Here is a 19,449-nt window from a genome sequence, read left to right on the forward strand (position 1 = left end):
ATCAGATCTGCAGTTGCTAATGCTGTGATTAGGCAACTGCAGATGGAACTGGAGCAGAGAAAAAGAGGAGAGAAGAAATGTTAATTACAGGGTCCTGTTGAGAGGGGGAGACCGCCTCCAGAAGCCTGGCTCAGCTCCAGGAAAGGGAGAAACAGACTGGAGGGGATGGAGTAAAGGAATCATAGTCACTGAGCTGTACTGGTAAAGTCTGGCCTGGTTCTGTTAAACTGAGCCCCTGGCCTCTGACTCTGTGGGCCCAGGACCTTGTCTGCAAAATTCTCAGTGGGCTGCAGCATCCTGGAACATCTGAGGAAGGATGCCCTCTGGAGTGGGGCCAGCAGTCACCAAGGCTTCTAAAAAGACCATAAAATCCAACAGCCTCATGACAAAGAAGAACAAATCCCAACTTTAATTGCTTCAGAGCCCCAGAAGAGCCACTTGAGCTCCTGTTCAGACCCCGGCGAGGCACAGCCATTCCAGGACCGAGTGGATGCCAAGGTGCCTGACAGAGCTGAGCTGAGCTGTGCTGGAAACACACAATTCTCCAACCATTCACAGAGAAATTCTGCCCAGGACTCAGGGGACCAGGTTTTCACCCAGCTCTTCTGCAAAACAGAGCAAAGAAGTAAATAAAAGTGTCTTCATTATTAAATTCTATTGTATGAACCCCAAATGGGCCTTTGACGAGACCCACCTTTGAGTGGTGGGTCCTGTCAAAAACCAAACTCTACAATGAATAAAACAAAACGGAAAGATGAGCTTATCGCAAGGCTTTTAACTCAGGAAGCTCAAGGCTATGGGAGAAATGAGTGCAAAGTTTTTCACTGACTAAGGGATATTTTACAGGGTAAATGCAGAAGTTATTTGGCTTTTTAAGCTGATTGGTGGCCTAGTGGTCTTCTTCCTTATTTGGATCAAGATAGATCAATCAGGGGCATAAGGAAGTTCTGAGATGTCACAAACAGACTTGGTATTTGAGAATTGGCTGATGCCCTCTGCTGATTTCTAAGAGCTGTAAATCCCCGTAAAGTTAGGTTAGATTTCCTTTATGACCATTTCCATCTTGTCCCTGATGCAAGATATTCCATTTTGGTTTGTTTCTATAGTCCCTGAAGAAGAACTGCCAAGAAGCACTGTGAGGGTTCTCTACCTAGTTAGGAGGATGTCCTAGGAGACAACAGTGCACAGATAGTTTTCTATCCAACCATCCTTCCATTCATTTTTTCAACCAGTGAATATTTCTTGAGTGACTATTATGTACCTGGAGACCCAGGACACTAAGCTGGACTTGGGGAGGGGGAAAACTTCCTAACAATAGAAGGAGAAATAATTCTATTCTGATTGGGCGAATAGATGAAATCTTTACTTTTCCAATCGTTAAGAAAACATATAGCCTCTAATGATGTTTATAAATACGGAATCTAGAGTCTCCCAGAAGAAAAGAAATTTTTTTTCTTTTTCTCTAGGGAAAGGAAATAAAGAACATAAGCTTATCTTTAATTAGAATTGACCATTAAATCTGTGAGATATGGGGCTGTTAAAAGGGCGGTATTTCACTTTGACATTGGGCTTTGTAACTGGACACAATGCAGACCCTGGAGTGATTCAGCACTTTCCTATGCCCTCTGTCTTGAGCTTGTGGAAAATAGGTCAAGTAAGCCTGAAGCTGCCCAGAGGGAAGAGGCTGAAAATCTCACAGGCCAGCCTGTCTGGAGAGCAAGGGTGGAGCTGTGAGATGCAGACTCCAGGACAAGAGCCCCTGCCTTTCCAGGGGACCACCCCCCTACACACACAGCCATGGTGCTAACAGATGATGGATGCTTCAGAAGTCCTGTGCCAGTGGATTTTTAGGGAATGGAAGCAGCATGGCTTTTTCTGAACCAATGCACAGACTCCCAGGAACAGCCGAAGTTTTGCTGTTTAAGGAATTAAATGGTTGGAAGCTCACTCATCCATTGAAAATGCTCCCCAGGATGATACTGAAATGTTGGGCAGGGGTTTTTCCTGGTAGAGAGAAATTCTGGGGCCGGATGGTGCACTTCAAGAGAAAAAGCCCTGCCTGGGAGCCATTTCTGCAGGACGGGAGTGTGGTGTCTAACAGCCTGATTTCTCCTCATGGGGAATCAGCCCACTCATATCCAAAGCTATGGAACAAAGTTTCTTCTTCCAATAAGGCTTGAGACAAGAACTCATGCTTTTAGCAATTCTGGCTATATTTTCAACCAAGATGATGCTCATGATGCTATGGAGAGAATGAAGCACCTGGAGCCTAGTCTCTGTTGTGGGAAACCTGTCATTCGTCATCTTTACCAGTACGGGACAAGGCCAAGAATCACAAAGCAAGAAAAGCAAAATAAACCAACAAAACAACTGAGAAGCCAGAACTGATATTGCAAGATGTTCCATTGGTTTTATTTTTTTACACCCTACATATTTTCAAAAATGGCATTAGAGCAACTTTAGACTGTCTACTTGTAAAGTCTGTCATGGCCCCATTCGGAATCCATTTACGCTAACTATATGCAATTCTCTTATTGATACTTTTATAAATAACCTGGAGTCTCTAAGAAATCATGACAAATCCAGAGATCATTCTTAAGTTCTCATTTTGATCTTGAGTGGCATAGACTATATTAATCTCTCCCTTCTTTGGGAGATTACCTATTTTGTTCTCTTAGGACATTATATTCTTTTGGTTATCCCATTTCCTGGCCATGTTGTTTCTTTTGTGATCTATACTTCCTCTGCTCTCATCAGTTATGGAGGGTGGTGTCCTCTATCCAGACTCTTAACACTCTGTATAGGTAATTCCATAATTTATAATACCACCTATACATTGAAGAAGCTCAAATAATAACGGTTTATTGAGTGGTTTCTAGGTTTCAGGCTGTCTTCTAAGTATTTCACATGTAATAACTCATTTAATGCTCAACATCATGAAGTAGGTCCTATTATCATCCTGGTTTTATAGATGAAGAAATGGAGAAGGAGAGGCTGCTCAGGGTCACAATACTAATAGGAGGTGGAGCCAGAATTCCAACCCACGTGGTTCAACTCAAGAGCCTGAGTATGGGGCTGGAGATTATACAACAGTGGACACCCTCTTTAAAAAAAAAATTTTTTTTTTTTTTCAACGTTTATTTATTTTTGGGACAGAGAGAGACAGAGCATGAACGGGGGAGGGGCAGAGAGAGAGGGAGACACAGAATCGGAAACAGGCTCCAGGCTCCGAGCCATCAGCCCAGAGCCTGACGCGGGGCTCGAAATCCCGGACCGCGAGATGGTGACCTGGCTGAAGTCGGACGCTTAACCGACTGCGCCACCCAGGCGCCCCTAGTGGACACCCTCTTTAATACAGGCACACCTGGAGAGCTTAGTGGGTTAAGCATCTGACTTCGGCTCAGGTCCTGATCTCATGATTTGTGAGTTTGAGCCCTGTGTCGGGCTTTCTGTTCTCAGCACAGAGCCCGCTTTGGATCCTCTGTCCCCTTCTCTCTCCACCCCTCCCCTGCTTGCTCTCTGTCTCTCTCAAACTAAAAAAATAAATATTAAAAAAAAGAAAAATAATGCAAAATTACAGATAGAATTAAATAGAAAAGTGAACATTTATTTAGAATGAGAAAAGAAATCATAATAAATTGAAAATGTAAAGGGCTGACAGAGGCTTCCACTTTTGGCTAAGATGGAGTAACAGACACCACATTTGCTTCCTACCATATACAACCAAAACACTGCAAAAAAAGTGGACAAAATAAATGAGACAATTTTTCAAGAGCCTGGATATCAAGCAGCAAAGGACACTATTCCCTAAGAAATGGGGAAAAAAAATCCAATAAACCTTACAGTTGCCCTAACCTACTTCTTTGAGTGTTTCTAGGCTGTAGTGCAAAGAAAGGGAATCCAGGCAGAACCTGGTGGATCCCCTGGTTAAAGAGGCTGAGTTGAGGGCCTGGGACAAGACAGCTAATGTTCACAGAGTACTGGAGAGGACAGAGCTGTGCAGAGAGAATTCCAAAGAGCAGATGGTTCCCTTTAAGTATCTGGCAGAGCACTCAGCAATGTGTGTGAGTGAGAAAACTACACAAGGCCAACGAACCACCAAAAGGATTAAAATGAACAATACCTAGAGTTTGTACAAGCCCAAGATTAGTACCTATTCCCACCACACAGACTGGAAATCCTCATAATTTTCAAAACATTAGATAAAATACTCAGAAGCACATTGCCTAAGTAGTGGGAAATAATTAACTCTAGACTGAAGACTGGTTTGCTGTCATCTAAAAAAATCTTAAAAACAAGATGAAAAAGAATCAAACTGTTTCTTAGTAATTTAACTGCATCTCATAACACAGCCAATGGTATTCATGGCAATTCAAAAATATCCAGCAGCCAACAAGAAAAATTCATTATAACTAGTATCCAATAAAAAATTACCAGGTATGAATAGAAGCAGGAAAATATGATCTGTATTAAGGGGAAGAATCAATAAAAGTCAACCTTGAGCTTATACAACTGTTAGAATTGGTAGACAGGAGTATAGGGCATTTATTATAACTGCATGACATATGTTTAATAAAGTAAGTAGAGGGGCACCTGGGTGGCTCAGATGGTTAAGCGTCCAACTCTTGGTTTCAGCTCAGGTTACAATCTCATGGCTTTGTGGATTCAAGCCCCACATTGGGCTATGTGCTGGCAGCACAGGGTCTGCTTCGGATTCTCTCTCCCCAAAGAGAATCTCTCAAAATAAATAAGACTTAGAAAAAAGTGAGACATGAGAGTTATTAAAAGATTCAAGTTAAATCTCTAAAGATAAAAACTGTAATGACTGAAGTGAAAAATATATTAGAATTAATGGCAGAATAATTAATTACAGAAGAAAAGAGTAGTAAACTTGAAGACAAAGAGACATTTATCAGTTCTGAAATGAAGCAAAGAAAGGAAAAATAATTTTTAAAAATTGAACAGAGCATCTATATACTAAGGGGCATCTTCAAGTGGCCTACCTAATATAGGGGGAATTAGAGTTCTGAAAAGGAAGTGGGCAAAGAAAAATTATTTGAGGGGCGCCTGGGTGGCTCATTCGGTTAAGTGTCTGACTTTGGCTTGGGTCATGTTCTCACGGTCCGTGAGTTCGAGCCCGCATCGGGCTCTGTGCTGACAGCTCAGAGCCTGGAGCCTGCTTCAGATTCTGTGTCTCCCTCTCTCCTGACCCTCCCCCGTTCATGCTCTGTCTCAAAAATAAATAAACATTAAAAAAAATTATTTGAATAAAAATGGTCCCCAATTTTTCAAATCTCATTAAAACTATGTGAAGCATAATGACCCTAACCAAAAAAGAAGGAGGAAAAGGGCAGAGGGAGGAGGAGGAGGAAGAGGAAGAAAACTACACCAAGGCACAGCCTAATAAGATTTCTGGGAAAATCTTAAAACCAGCTTAGCAGAAAAAGGTCAGGTTACACTCAGAGGAGCAAAGATAATGACAGCAAGTTTCTCGTCAGAAAACACACACAGAAGCAAAGCACAAACAGTGGAGCAACATCTTAAAAGGACTGGAGAAAACCCTGTCAATACAAGAATTTATACCCCAAAAAATGCCGTTCAGAAAATGAAGGGAAAATAAAGACTTTACAGACATACAAATGCTGAATGAATTTATCACCTAGAAATTCGCAGTACAAGCAGTAGTAAAGAAAGTCCATCAGGCAGAAGCAAATTATACTAGATGGAAATAGAGATCTACAAAAAAGACTGAAGAATATTGAAAGTAATAACTACATGGGTAAGTATATATGATTTGAATCTATATTTAAAATAGCTCTATAAAAGATAATTGATTGGTCATTAGTCATCAGGGAAATGCAAATCAAAACCATGATGAAATACCACCAGGAAGGCTATAGTCAAAAAGACAAATAGTCACATGTATTGATGAGGATGTGGAGAAATTGTAACCCTTATAATTGCTGATGGGAATGTAAAATGGTGCAGCTGCTCTGGAAAATAGTCTGGCAGTTCCGTAAAGGGTTAAACATAAAGTTACCCTATGACTCAGTAATTCTACTCATAGGTACACACCCAAATTAAATGAAAACACATGTCCACACAAAAACATGTACATGAGTATGGTTAACCTTAAAAAAAGAACAACCTGTGCTGACAGCTCAGAGCCTGGAGCCTGCTTTAGATTCTGTGTCTCCCTCTCTCTCTGCTCCTCCCCTGCTCATACTCTCTCTCTCTCTCTCTCAAAAAGAAATAAAAAATAATAAATAATAAAATAGCCAGATATTTTACCAGTAAAATTAGTTTATTTGGGAATAGAAAAGAATTGCAATTTGGGACAAGCAAACTATGGTGAACCATGGGCAAGTTCAGAGAACAGAGAAGAGGGGCTTGCTTTTACAAGGGAAAAAAAGAAGCTGTGAGGGGCTGTGACAGCTTCTCATTGGCTGAATGTGGTGGTTTCTCATTGGTTGGGCTGTTGCTAGGCAAGGAGAAATTCTTCCTTCTTCTTGATAGAGTATGTAGAGTAAGCTTCTTCCTGTCGGGGAATATGAGATATGCTTCTAACAGTGATTGATAGTGCTTGAGAGGTAGTGCATAAGAGCTCCTGACTCCAGTTTAAATAAGGTTTCCTTGGGGCACCTGGGTGGCTTAGTCATTTTAGAGTCCAACTTTTGATTTTGGCTCAGGTCATGATCTCATGGTTATGAGATTGAGCCCCCATGTCAGGCTCTGTGCTAGACATGGAGTCTGCTTAAGATTCTCTCTTTCCTTCTCCCTCTGCCCCTCCTCCTAAATAAATAAATAAATAAATAAATAAATAAATAAATAAGGTTTCTTTATTTATTTTCAGAGCGTTCATACCAACATTATTCATTAACAGTTCCAAAGTGGAAATAACCTAAATGTCCATCAACTGATGAAAGGATTTAAAAAGTAATATATTTACATAATGGAATATTATTCAGCAATTATAAGGAATAAAATATTGATACATATGACAACATGAATGAACCTTGAAAGTATGCTAGGTGAAAGAAGCCAATCATAAAAAATGACATATTGTATGATTCCATTTATATGAAATGTCCAGAAAAGGCAAATCTATAGAGACAGAAAAGAAATAGCTGGAAGAATGGGGGATTTGGGAGATAGAGGTTAAAAGGGGTTTCCTTTTGGGATGATTAAAATATTCTGGCATTATATAGTGGTAATGGTTGCACAATCTTGTGAATATACTAAAAACCACTGAATTGTACACTTTCAAAGGGTGAATTATATAGTATGTGAATTACATCTCAATAAAGCTGGTACAAAAATGATAATTGTTTAAACAAAAATAACAATTAATTGTGAGTTTTATAACATATGTATAAGTAGGATGCATGAAACATAGTATAAAGGCCTAATGGGAAGAATTGGAAATACACTATTATAAGGTTCTCTATGTAAAGTGATATTTTACTTGAAAGCATATCATGCTATATTAATGACATATAGTACAACCCCCAAAAGCAAACACTAAAATAAGAAAATGAGGAGTCAATAAACCATGTAAGGAGATAAAATTAAATTGTAAAAAGTACTCAATAGAAAAGGAAGAAAAGTAGAGGGAAAAGAATAAAGAACAGATGAGACAAATAGAAAATAAAAAACAGGATGATAGGCTTAAAGCTAGCTTTATATTACATGTAAATAGTCTAAACACTTCAATTGAAAGGCATAAATTGTAGGGGTGCCTGAGTGGCTCAGTCAGTTAAGTGTCTGACTGCAGCTCAGGTCATGATCTTATGGTTCGTGGATTTGAGCTTTGCATTGGGCTTGCTACTATCAGCACAGAGCCTGCTTCGGATCCTCTGTCCCCTTCTCTCACTGGCCCTCCCTCACTCACACTCTTGTTTTCTCTCTCTCTCTCTCAAAAATGAATAAACATTTTCTAAAAAATGGGAAAAATTTACCATGTTAGTACCAATCAAAGCTGAAGTGGCTATGTGTCTATCAGACAAAGTAGATTTTAGAGTAAAGAGTATTACCAGGGATACAAAATGTCCTTTTCTAGTGGTGAAAGAGCCAGTTCATTAAGAGGGCATAAAAATCCTAAGTATTATGCCCCTACTAACAAAAATACATGAAGTGAAGAGGCATCCAACTCCTGATTTCAGCTCAGGACATAACCTACTGGTTAATGAGTTTGAGCCCTGTCAGCTCTGTGCTGACAGTGCAGAGCCTGCTTGGGATTCTCTTTCTCTCCCTCTCTCTCTGCTCTCCCCAACTCTGTCTTTTTTTCAGAATAAATAAATAAATAAATTTTTAAAAATAGAATAAAATACATGAGTGAAAACTAACAAATGCAAAGTAGACAAGTCTTCAATTATAGCTAGAGATTTCAATACCCCTCCTTCAATAATTCATAGGATAAGTAGAGAAAATTAGAAAATCAATAAGAAGGGGCACCTGGGTGGCTCAGCCAGTTAAGTGTCCTTCTTCAGCTCAGGTCATGATCTTGTGGTTTGTGAGTTTGAGCCCAGCATCAGGCTCTGCACTGACAGTGTGGAGACTGCTTGGGATTCTCTCTCTCTCTCTCTCTCTCTCTCTCTCTCTCTCTCTCTCTGCACCCCCTCTACTTGCTCTCTCTCTCTCAAAATAAATAAACTTAAAGTTATTTAAAAAAAAAAAGAAAGGGGCGCCTGGGTGGCTCAGTCGGTTGAGCGTCTGACTTCAGCTCAGGTCATGATCTCACGGTTCGTGAGTTCGAGCCCCGCGTCAGGCTCTGGGCTGATGGCTCAGAGCCTGGAGCCTGCTTCCGATTCTGTGTCTCCCTCTCTCTCTGCCCCTCCCCCATTCATGCTCTGGCTCTCTCTGTCTCAAAAATAAATAAACATTAAAAAAAATTAAAAACAACAACAACAACAACAACAAAAGGAAAATCAGTGAGGAAATAGAAAATCAAATCAACACTATCAACCAAGTAGACATAATTGACATTTAGAGAACATGCCATATAATAAGAGTGGAATACACATTCTTTTTATATTATGGTCCATTTACTAAGATAGACCATATTCTGCTGCATAAAAGAATCTCAATACATTTAAAAGGATTCACCTTTTAAACATGCTCTGTTTTCATAATGGAATTAAATTACTCAAAACATGCTCTGTAATCATAATGGAATTAAATAAGAAACCAACAAGAGAAAGATCTCTGGAAAGTTTCCAAATCTTTAGAAGCTAAAGAATATATCTCTAAATGGGTGAAAGAAGAAATCAAAAGAAAAATTAGAAAGTATTTTATACTGAATGCAAATAAAACCACAGACTATCAAAGAGCAGGTTAGGGCAGGTTAGAAGAGGTTGTAAAGGGTCCCAAGGAAAGTTTTGAGGGTAATGGTTATATTCACTATCTTATTTATGATGTGATTCACTCTCTTGAGGGGGATAATTTCATGGGTTTATAGAAATGTCAAAACTTATCAAATTGTATGTTCTAAATCTGTGCAGTTTATTTTATGTCAATTATATCTCAGTAAAGTGGTTTAAAAAGTCTTTTAAAAAGCTTATAGATGCTGCAAATGTAAACTAAACCAGAAAATAACATATTTTCATTAATTAACCTTCTGACACATCTCTAAAGGAATTTTTTTCCTAGGGATTTTTGCTGAATACTCTTTAATTGCCTTTCAATATGGCAAAGGTTTTGTAGCATTATGTTCTACAACAAAAATAGAAAGAATTCAGTCTTTCCTCTATCACTGTTAATTAAAATTGTTTTTTTTTTATTTTTTATATTTGAGAAAAGTTTCAACTATTTTACTCCGCTGGTGACAATTATGGTATCATTAGACATCACCAGTATAAGGTGAATCAGATACACCAAAACGAGATTTGTGTGTGTTGTGATTTACGACGTACTTGCTAGCTTTAGTGCTGCTCTAGGATTGGGCCCCGTTAACACAGAAACTTTTATACTTTTTCTTTTGTGCAGTTCTAGTTGAATAAACTGCCTTTTAAAGTATAATTACTGAGTGCCTATAGGCACCAGGCAACATTCTAGGTGCTTCAGGTATGGCAGGGAATGAAATTGGCAAAAAAATTCTTTGTCTTTGTGGAGCTTATATATATACATATACACATATATATGTATATTATAATTTTTTAATGTTTATTTATTTTTGAGAGAGAGACAGAATGCGAATAGGTTGGGGCAGAGAGAGGGAGACACAGAATCTGAAGCAGGCTCCAGACTCTGAGCTGTCAGCACAGAGCCCAATGCGGGGCTTGAACTCACGAGCTGTGAGATCATGACCTGAGCCGAAGTCAGATGCTCAACTAACTGAGCCACCCAGGTGCCCCAAGTGGAGCTTATATTTTAATGGCAGGAGACATAAAGTAATAGAACTCAACACTTATAGGATGATGTATTATTAAATTCTACGACAAAAAATAAAGCAGGAAATGAGGTGGAATTTTATACAGTGAGGTTAGGGGAAGCCCCGCTGAGAAGGTGACTTTTGAGAGAAGATCTGAAGAATCTGAGGGAGAAAGCCATGGGGATATCTGGAGGGAGAATGTTCCCTGTAGAGGGACAGCATGTGCAGAGACTTGAGGCTGGCATGTGTAGGAAGTGGTGAGGAATGACGTAGTTCCTGCAGGGTGAAAAAGGCAAGAATAGTCAGAGAGGTGTAGCATCCAGAATTGTATAGAAGTGCAATTTTTACCCAGGGTACGATGGGAGCCATTGCAGGATTTTGAGCAGAGGGGTGACGTGATTTGATTTGTGTTTTACCACTATCACTGTATTGGGTTGAACAGTGGCCCCTAAAAGATTTTCAAGTCTTAATCCCCAGTACCCATGAATGAGAACTTATTTGAAAATAGATTCTTTGCAGATATGATCAAGTTAAGGATCTCAAAATAATATCAGACTGGATTTAGGATGGGCCCTAAACTCAATGACTATCATCCTTATAAGGAGAAAAATGGCCACAGAAAGACCTAGAGACACAGAGAAGAAGACAATGTGAAGACAGAAGCAGAGATTGGAGTGATCTGTCTACAAGACCAAGGGACACCAAGGATTGCCTGCAACCACCAGAAGCTAGGAGAGAGGTATGGAACACCTAAGTTCTCCCTCCAAAGCATGCGGAAATAAGCAACTCTGCTGAGACCTTGATCTCAGACCTCTGGCCTCCAGAAGTATGAGAGAGTCAATTTCTGTTTTAATCTACCAAATTGGTGATAATTTGTGAGGGCAGCCCTAGCTCATGAATATAGTGATGTTGGCTTCTGTGTGGAGAGTTGACAGTAGGTCAAGTAAAGGAAGCCTGTCAGGAGGTTACTGTGCAATCCAGGTGAGACTGGTCCTTGGAACACAGTTGGTGCAGTATGGGGGTAAGAAACAGTCAAGTCTTGGAGATATTTTAGAGGTAGAGCTGAGAGGATCCGTTGGCAAGTTAGAGGTGGCATTCGAGAGAAAGAAGTTTGGTAGAAAGGTGTGTGGATGCTGAGTAGCTAAAGAGGTGGACTGTGCTGGTTCTTAAGTTCTTGTTTCTAGGCTCGTGTCTGTCTGCAGACCACCCTTCAGCTATTCTAGCTTGGTCCACTTTCAGTTCTGCTGAAAGGAGATGCTAGAGGCGATTCCTCACACCAAGCCTGGGGTGGAAGGGGGCGCTGTTCCATCATGTTGACTTCCTGTTCCTGTCAGTGACACTGCAACAGTAGATGGTTCCAATTTCCTCACACTCCCAGAACGAGCCTCACCGGGCCCCCTCAGAGGTACCGGCACCTTATGACTTTGGTTCCCTCCTCAGAAGTCTAGCTCTGTGGGCCCCTCCTCACAGACTGTAGGTTCAGATAACCCCAACTCTCCTTTCTGTTCCCCTAGCTCTTGGGGTAGTGGCTTCTTTGAGCAATGACCACCTCTGTGCTACCTCAGGGGTCCTCTTTTGTCTTTTCAGTTCTCTATTACCTTGTTAAAATTATTTTTTTTAAGATTTTTAATTTTAGTTTAAATTTATTTATTTTTTTGAGAGAAGAGAGCGCAAGTGAGTGAGGGGTAGTAGAGAGAGAGAGAGAATCCTGTGAGGGATGGGGGGGAGAGATAGAGAAAGAGAAAGGGAAAGGGAAAGGGAAAGGGAAAGGGAAAGAAAGAAAGAAAGAAAGAAAGAAAGAAAGAAAGAAAGAAAGAAAGAAAAAGAGAGAAAGAGAGAAAGAAAGAAAGAAAGAAAGAAAGAAGAAAGAAAGAAAGAAAGAAAGAAAGAAAGAAAGAAAGAAAGAAAGAGAAAGAAAGAAAAGAAAAGAAAGAAGCAGGGCTTACCTGAAGTGGGGCTCCAGCTCACCCGATGTGGGACTCAAACTCAGGAACTGTGAAATCATGATCTGAGCTGAAGTCAGATACTTAATGACTGAGCCTCCCAGGAGCCCAGTTAACAATGATTTTTAGTCAGCTCTTGGGTGACTCAGTCTGTTAAGCTTCTGACTTTGACTCAGGTCATGATCTCACCATTTGTGGGTTCAAGCCATGCTTGGGCTCTTGTGCTGACAGCTCAGAGCCTGCAGCCTGCTTTGGATTCTGTGTCTCCTTTTCTTTCTGCCCCTCCCCTGCTCATACTTGCTCTCTCTCTCTCTCTCTCCCTCTCAAAAATAAACATCAAAATAATTTTTTAAAAAAACTGCTGTGTTTTCAAGTTCCCCAAAAGACTGACCAATGCTGAAAGCATGGATGACTCCTAGAAATGTGTGTACAAAGAGGCTGTGGGAGCAGCAGGTTTGGAGTCTGGGTTTGGACAACTTCCATTTAGATGCCTATTAGATAGCATGAGATATCCAGGAGACGTGTTGGCTCTGATTTTTGAGCAGGGGAGACGTTGGGCTGGAGACAGTGATGTGGAAGTCACCAACACAGCAGGTGTTTAATGCCACAAGCCCGCAAGTCTGTCTGGAGATGCTTTGGTCCTATTTTTCTTTTTGATCCCAAGTGTCTCAGCACAGATCTTGGCACAGAGAAAAGGCTTCCTAAAGATTTGTTGAATGAAGGACACATGGTTAAAAGAATCAGCAAATGGCTTAGTTGGGTTGTTGTGCCTGCAATAGTCAACTGCTTTCGGAATGAAAAGGAAGTTTCCTAGGAATGGGGACTACTTGGGCACGAGGAACATGATGAACTCTTCGTCACCCACTTGCAGGTGCAGAAACCAGGTGACCAGCTCCAAAGATGGCATTTTCCTTTAACAGCAAGTATCCTCTTGGAGTTGTTTGGAAACCAAGGTCTGATTTCTCTCAGTCCAAAACTAGTGTTTGGAAAAAAAAAACTCCAGCTCCCAGGAGTTCAACATACCCCCACCCCCCACCTCCCCACCACCTCCCTGTCTGGTCTGAGCTTCCTTATGGAATAAAACTTGGCCTTTTTGCTTAGTGTTTCTTTCTTTTATTCACCCTGGCCTCACACTTACCGTCTGCTTCAAGTTCCAGTGAATGATTAATTATTCATCCCTCCTAGTCCTTTATCTTGGGAGCCGGACTTCTCCGGGTTAGTCTCACCGGGTCGAGTAGAACAATGGCAGGTAAGGTTCTTCGTCCTCTGGCCAGGAGCTGAGTGAGTGAAAAGTAGTGCCTGGACCCTGGCGTCCAGGTGGCCACAGCAGGCTGGCACAGGCTGAGGCCCGCAGGTGCTGGGTGGCTGTCTTAAGTCTCCTTTTTTGCTTGTTTGTTTCAGTGGCCTCGGAGGTGAGCAGCGAAAGCCCCGAAGGAAACAAAACAGGGTAAGGGAAAGAATTCCATAAGCCATGTCTTACAATTTGGAGAACCGGACTGTATGTAGGCCTAGCTGATGTGCCCAAGTCGGGCTTGATCTTTCTGGCGTGTGCTGCTTTTCATCCCAAAGAAGAATTTCCCTTTTTAAAAAGAATAAGTCTACATCTGCTAACCATGTGATCATGATCATGTCAGCTGCAGCGTAAGGGGAATTAAAATTAGGGAGGTTTAAGTAAATGTGATTTAAAGTACGATTGCAAACTACTCCCTGTGCAACCCTCCACATATATTTTTAACATGTTCTTGTCAGAAATATGTTAAGCAGCAGCTGTGAATTTTAGTGCAACTAGGTGTGCATAGTAAATATGCACTTTCTGCCTTCTCATTAGGTCCTTTGGTGAAATAACGTTTGCTCTGCTCTCTGTGCCCCCTGCTCTCCTTGTGTGGGGGTCCTGCTGTCCAGCCTTCCCTTCTGCGGGCTGTGTGAGACCTTCCCCTTTGCAGAGGAGCCCTGAGTAGTGGTGCAAGAGGGGGGGTCCGTGCAGATGGAGGCCACAGGTTTGTCCCTGCAGAGCAGGAACTTTGGAAGCAGGCAGGCTGCTGAATTGCTCAGACCTTGCTCTTTCTCAGGGCTTAGAGGAAATCATCTACCTGTTTTTTCCTCTAGAGTCCCCATGTTGTAGCTTGCAGTGAGTTCTCACCACATTTTGGGAGGGCTCCAGGGTTGCCAGCCTGGGTAGGTGGTGGAAGGAAGGAGGCCTTGTCCCCTTCTCTGCACCCTCCCTTCTTCCCTATCTCCCAAGGCAGGCATCTGCAGGGTACAGGGGCAGGTGGCTGATGGAAGGCCACGTTGTGTCATCAGGAGAGGAGTGTGAGATGACAAGGTTCAGGGTGGTAGAGAGACACCAGAGAGGCAGGTGGCATTCCTTCCTCTCATCACAATCCCTGCTCCCAAATCGATGTGGACCCTTTGAGGGGCTGCGAAGCCAGGGTGGGAGCATCCTGCGGGCAGCCTGTCTGCAGACAAGGGGAAACAGGGAGACCAGAGGGCTGGTAACCAAGAAGTAGTCGCAGAAAACCGCCTGCCTTCCAAGGGTGATTTTTTTTTCTTAAGTTTATCTATCTAATTTATTTATTTTTAATTTGCATTTAAGTTAGTCAGCATATAGTACCACAATGATTTCACGAATAGATTCCTTAATGCCCCTTACCCATTTAGCCCATCCCCCCTCCCACCACCCCTCCAGTTACTCTCTGTTCTCCATATTTAAGAGTCTCTTATGTTTTGTCCCCCTCCCTGTTTTTATATTATTTTTGCTTCTCTTCCCTTATGTTCATCTGTTTTGTATCTTAAAGTCCTCATATGAGTGAAGTCATATGATTTTTGTGTTTCTCTGACTAATTTCACTTAACATAATACCCTCCAGTTCCATCCACGTAGTTGCAAATGGCAGGATTTCATTCTTTTTGATTGTCGAGTAATACTCCATTGTATCTAGATACCACATCTTCTTTATCCATTCATCCATCGATGGATATTTGGGCTCTTTCCATACTTTGGCTATTGTTGATAGTGCTGCTATAAACATTGGGGTGCATGTGTCCTTTCGAAACAGCATACATGTATCCCTTGGATAAATACCTAGTAGGGCAATTGCTGGGTCATAGGATAGTTCTATTTTTAAATTTTGAGGAACTTCCATACTGTTTTCCAGAGTGGCTGCACCAGTTTGCATTCCCACCAGCAGCGCAAAAGAAATCGTCTTTTCCATATCCTCGCCAACATCTGTTGTTGCCTGAGTTGTTAATGTTAGCCATTCTGACAGGTTTGAGGTGGTATCTCATTGTGGTTTTGATTTGTATTTTCCTGATGATGAGTGATGTTGAGCATTTTTTCATGTGTCGGTTGGCCATTTGGATGGAAAAGTGTCTATTCGTGTCTTATGTCCCATTTTTTCACTGGATTATTGGTTTTTTTGAGTGTTGAGTTTGATAAGTTCTTTATAGATTTTGGATACTAATCCTTTATCTGATATGTCATTTGCAAATATCTTCTCCCATTCCATCGGTTGTCTTTTAGTTTTGCTGATTGTTTCCTTCGCTGTACAGAAGCTTTTTATTTTGATGAGGTCCCAGTAGTTCATTTTTGCTTTTGTTTCCTTTGCCTCTGGAGATGTGTTGAGTAAGAAGTTGCTGCGGCCAAGGACAAAGAGGTTTTTGCCTGCTTTCTCCTCGAGGATTTTTATGGCTTGCTGCCTTACATTTAGGTCTTTCATCCATTTTGAATTTATTTTTGTGTATGGTGTAATAAAGTGGTCCAGATTCATTTTTATGCTTGTTGCTGTCCAGTTTTCCCAGCACCACTCCCTTGCTGAAGAGACTGTCATTATTCCATTGGGTATTCTTTCCTGCTTTGTCAAAGATTAGTTGGCCATACGTTTGTGGGTCTATTTCAGGGTTCTCTATTCTGTTCCATTGATCTGAGTATCTGTTTTTGTGCCAGTACCATACTGTCTTGATGATTACAACTTTGTAATACAGCTTGAAGTACAAAGTTTAATTATTTTTTTGAGAGAGACAGAGACAGCATGAGCAGGGGAGGGGCAGAGATAGAGGGGGAGAGAGAGAATCCCAAGTAGGCTCGGCATCTTTAGCGCAGAGCCTGACATGGGGCTCAAACTCATGAAACCATGAGATCATGACCTGAGTCGAGAGAGTCTGACGCTTAAACAAGCTAGCCACCCAGGCGCCCCCCAAGGGTGATCTTTTAATGCTTACATAGCCCACTCAAAAAAGACACAGCCTTTTTTGAGAGTTTATTATGATTTTGAAGTGACTGCAGGGTGTGCTCTGTGATCACAGACACATCAAGAGCTCAGTGTGTTCACCTTAGGTAACGCCTAACAGAAAAGCTGGTGATTGGACCCATCTCCCTTCTCGTAATGAGGCAGCAGTGGGTTGAGTGAGCACATTTTCTTCCAAGACAGTGGGCTCTGTGAGAACCAGGTGAGGGCCATGCTCGGTGCAGTTTGTTGGGAGAAGCCGTTCCCAAGCATTTGCTCCTTCTCCTGCTGAAGAACTGAATGCTTTTGTCTTCTCGTCCCCACGACCCCAGCCCACCCCCAGACCCTCAGGGGCAGCTTCTTCTACTTTGGGAGTAACTGCTTGTCAAGCCCTGAGTTGGAAACATGAAGAATGTTTTCCTGGAGGATACCCCGGCAGATGGGAGACCCCCCAGTGGGGATCATCAGAGACTTTGCTTTCCATTTCTAACCAGAATGAAATCAGTCATTCTCCATATGACCTCAAAACCCTCACTGATGAGTAAGAAATACCTTATCATAAGGTATTTTTTGTATCATAAGGATCTTGTGCCTAAAAAGATGATGTATTTTGGTATCTTGGCTCTGACACATGACTTGGGTGTATTTTTAACCAAAAAACATTTGCTCTAGTACATTTGAATGCCATCAATCTGCTTTTTCTTCAGTGATGACCTTGAGCTCAGGTAGAATCTGGCTGGATTGTGACTAGGCATTTTTTTTCTTTTTTGCCAAATAAACCCATTTCATGTCACAATAGGAGGTGATGTGACAAGTTAAACAGATACTGAAATATAAGCATAAAGAAAACAAAAAAAATGTGCTGTCAAAAATTCATGATAGAAATTATTGACATTTTCTCAATTTTCTATGCACTGTTAAACTCATAATTCCTTTAAAAATGTTTTAAATAAATGTTTTCTTAAACCAGACAGGAGGCAGTGAGGCTTTTTACTATTAATAGTCCCCGTGTAAATTTTTAGTGGCCTTGAGCTTGTGGCCAGGTTCTTGCAGGATTGGGTCAGTTTATAGATACAGTGTGCTTGGAAAGACAAGTAGGAGAATGGCTTTTGGCTCATTAACTGGCTGGCCCAGGCCCCTGAGACTGGTTGTTCTTCCTGGAACAGAAGGAGCCTTAAATTGGTTTCAGGGAAACAGCCAGCCTGCCATCTCTCTCTCTCTCTCTCTCTCTCTCTCTCTCTCTTTCTCTCTCTCTGTCTCTCTCTGTCTCTGGTTCTTTGCTTTAGCCACTCTGTTTCTTTCTGTTTCTGTTTCTCTCTTCTTTGTTTTCTCTCATACCATTTATTCTGTCAGTAAATTTTACAAAATAGTGTGTATAGGGGCACCTGGGTGGCTCATTCAGTTGTGCATCTGACTTTGGCTCAGGTCATGATCTCACGGTTCCTGAGTTCAGGCCCCTTGTTGGGCTCTGTGCTGACAGCTCGGAGTCTGGAGCCTTGCTTCAGATTCTGTGTCTCCCTCTCTCTCTGCCCCTCCCCTGCTTGTACTCTGTCTCTCTCTCAAAAATAAATAAACATTTAAAAAATTAAAAATAGTATATATAATTGCACGTGCATGAGCACGCGCGCGCACACACACACACACACACACACACACACACACACATTGAAAAAGGTCTGGAAATATATACCCCTCTGATGTTTTAACGTTATCTCTGAATGAGAGCATTACATAATATTTTACTTTCTCCTTCATGCAGGTCTATATTTTTCAGTTTTTTCAGTGAGTATGTATATCTTTTCTCATCAGAAATTTTTGATAAAACCAAGAAGTAGGATACTGAGTAATAGTCTCATATAAGATGAAGGTGGAAGGAAACTTTCCTTGGGATGTGAAAAAGCAGGTTGCACAAGATTCTCCCCAACTCAGCTGTAATAGTATGTGTTCGGGGCAGGGACAGCATTTTGTTTGCTGGCCTCTCCCCAGGCCTGGCGGAGCAGCTTTCACAGCGTGGGCTTGGACACGTGTTTGTGGAATGAATAATTAGAGAAGGATCTATGGTGCAAAGAAGGTGATTTTGGAGGAGGCAACTAACGGTGCTGCCAGATATTCAGTCTACTTGACGTCAAAAGGACAATCAATGGATCGGAACGAAAATACTCTAATTGGATATAACTTGGGAAGGATCTAATAAAACTCTCATTTTAAGCCCCAGTAGTCTTTTATTAGAGAGAATATTATAGATGGGGTCCAGAAGTGGTTGCCTCAGTGGAAGAGTAAATCTGGCATATAGTTTTTAACCAAGAGTGTCCTTTGTTGGAATCCCAAATACCAGTATTTGGTTCCATGCTAAAAATATCTGTAGCAGCAATTGCGGGATGTAGGGGAAGCTCCATCCTCTCTGAGTTTGACAAGCCTGTTTCTTTCAAGGGGAAATAATGGATTTGTCCAGTGCCAAACCTGCTTGTAGAGGAAGGAACCTGACCTTACAGTCTCCCCATTCCACATAATCTGGGTGTTCAGCCAGCCGGGACTTGAGATGTCTGCCTGGCTCAGCAAAGTGCCCTTGTAGGTAGTTTCCAAACTCTCTGGAAGCAAATGCCTACAAGTATCTGGTCTGAAGACTACAAAAGTTTAGCCAGTTAGGAAATGTTAACCTGCTTCAAATGGGAGATTCACCCCAGCTATAACTTTGACAGGCAGTTAAAGCTCTGCCAAAGGAATCTTTCCAGAAACTCCAGTTCTAAAGAAGAACATTCTGAGGCTGTAATGGTGGAGAGTCTATGTTCATAGCCTTTCTCCTCAAACCACTTATCTAGGTGTCCTGTCTCCATAGAACTCACTTCTGTTGCTCTGATGTTTTCAGAATATTTTTGCTGAGTTGCTAAGGACAAAAAGAAGCGATCAGTAAGAAC

General features: G+C 41.5%; 1 protein-coding gene across 3 annotated transcripts in view; it reads left to right on the forward strand.

The window, feature by feature from the left end:
- MYO3B (myosin IIIB) overlaps positions 1–19,449 on the forward strand; it is a 482,588-nt gene that overhangs the window by 11,999 nt on the left and 451,140 nt on the right. Inside the window, exons 2-3 of one of the 3 annotated variants that reach the window (XM_086718868.1) lie at positions 10,972–11,108; positions 13,714–13,759. The exons of 1 other annotated variant lie outside the window; for it this stretch is intronic. The gene's annotated coding sequence lies outside the window, so the exon portion shown is untranslated. The remainder of the gene's footprint in view (positions 1–10,971; positions 11,109–13,713; positions 13,760–19,449) is intronic. One more of the 3 variants, XM_086718870.1, reaches the window with a different exon arrangement.

The sequence above is a fragment of the Puma concolor genome, chromosome C1 (assembly GCF_028749965.1).
Source record: "Puma concolor isolate L17-30 chromosome C1, mPumCon1.1.hap2, whole genome shotgun sequence".
Classification (NCBI taxonomy): Eukaryota; Metazoa; Chordata; class Mammalia; order Carnivora; family Felidae; genus Puma; species Puma concolor.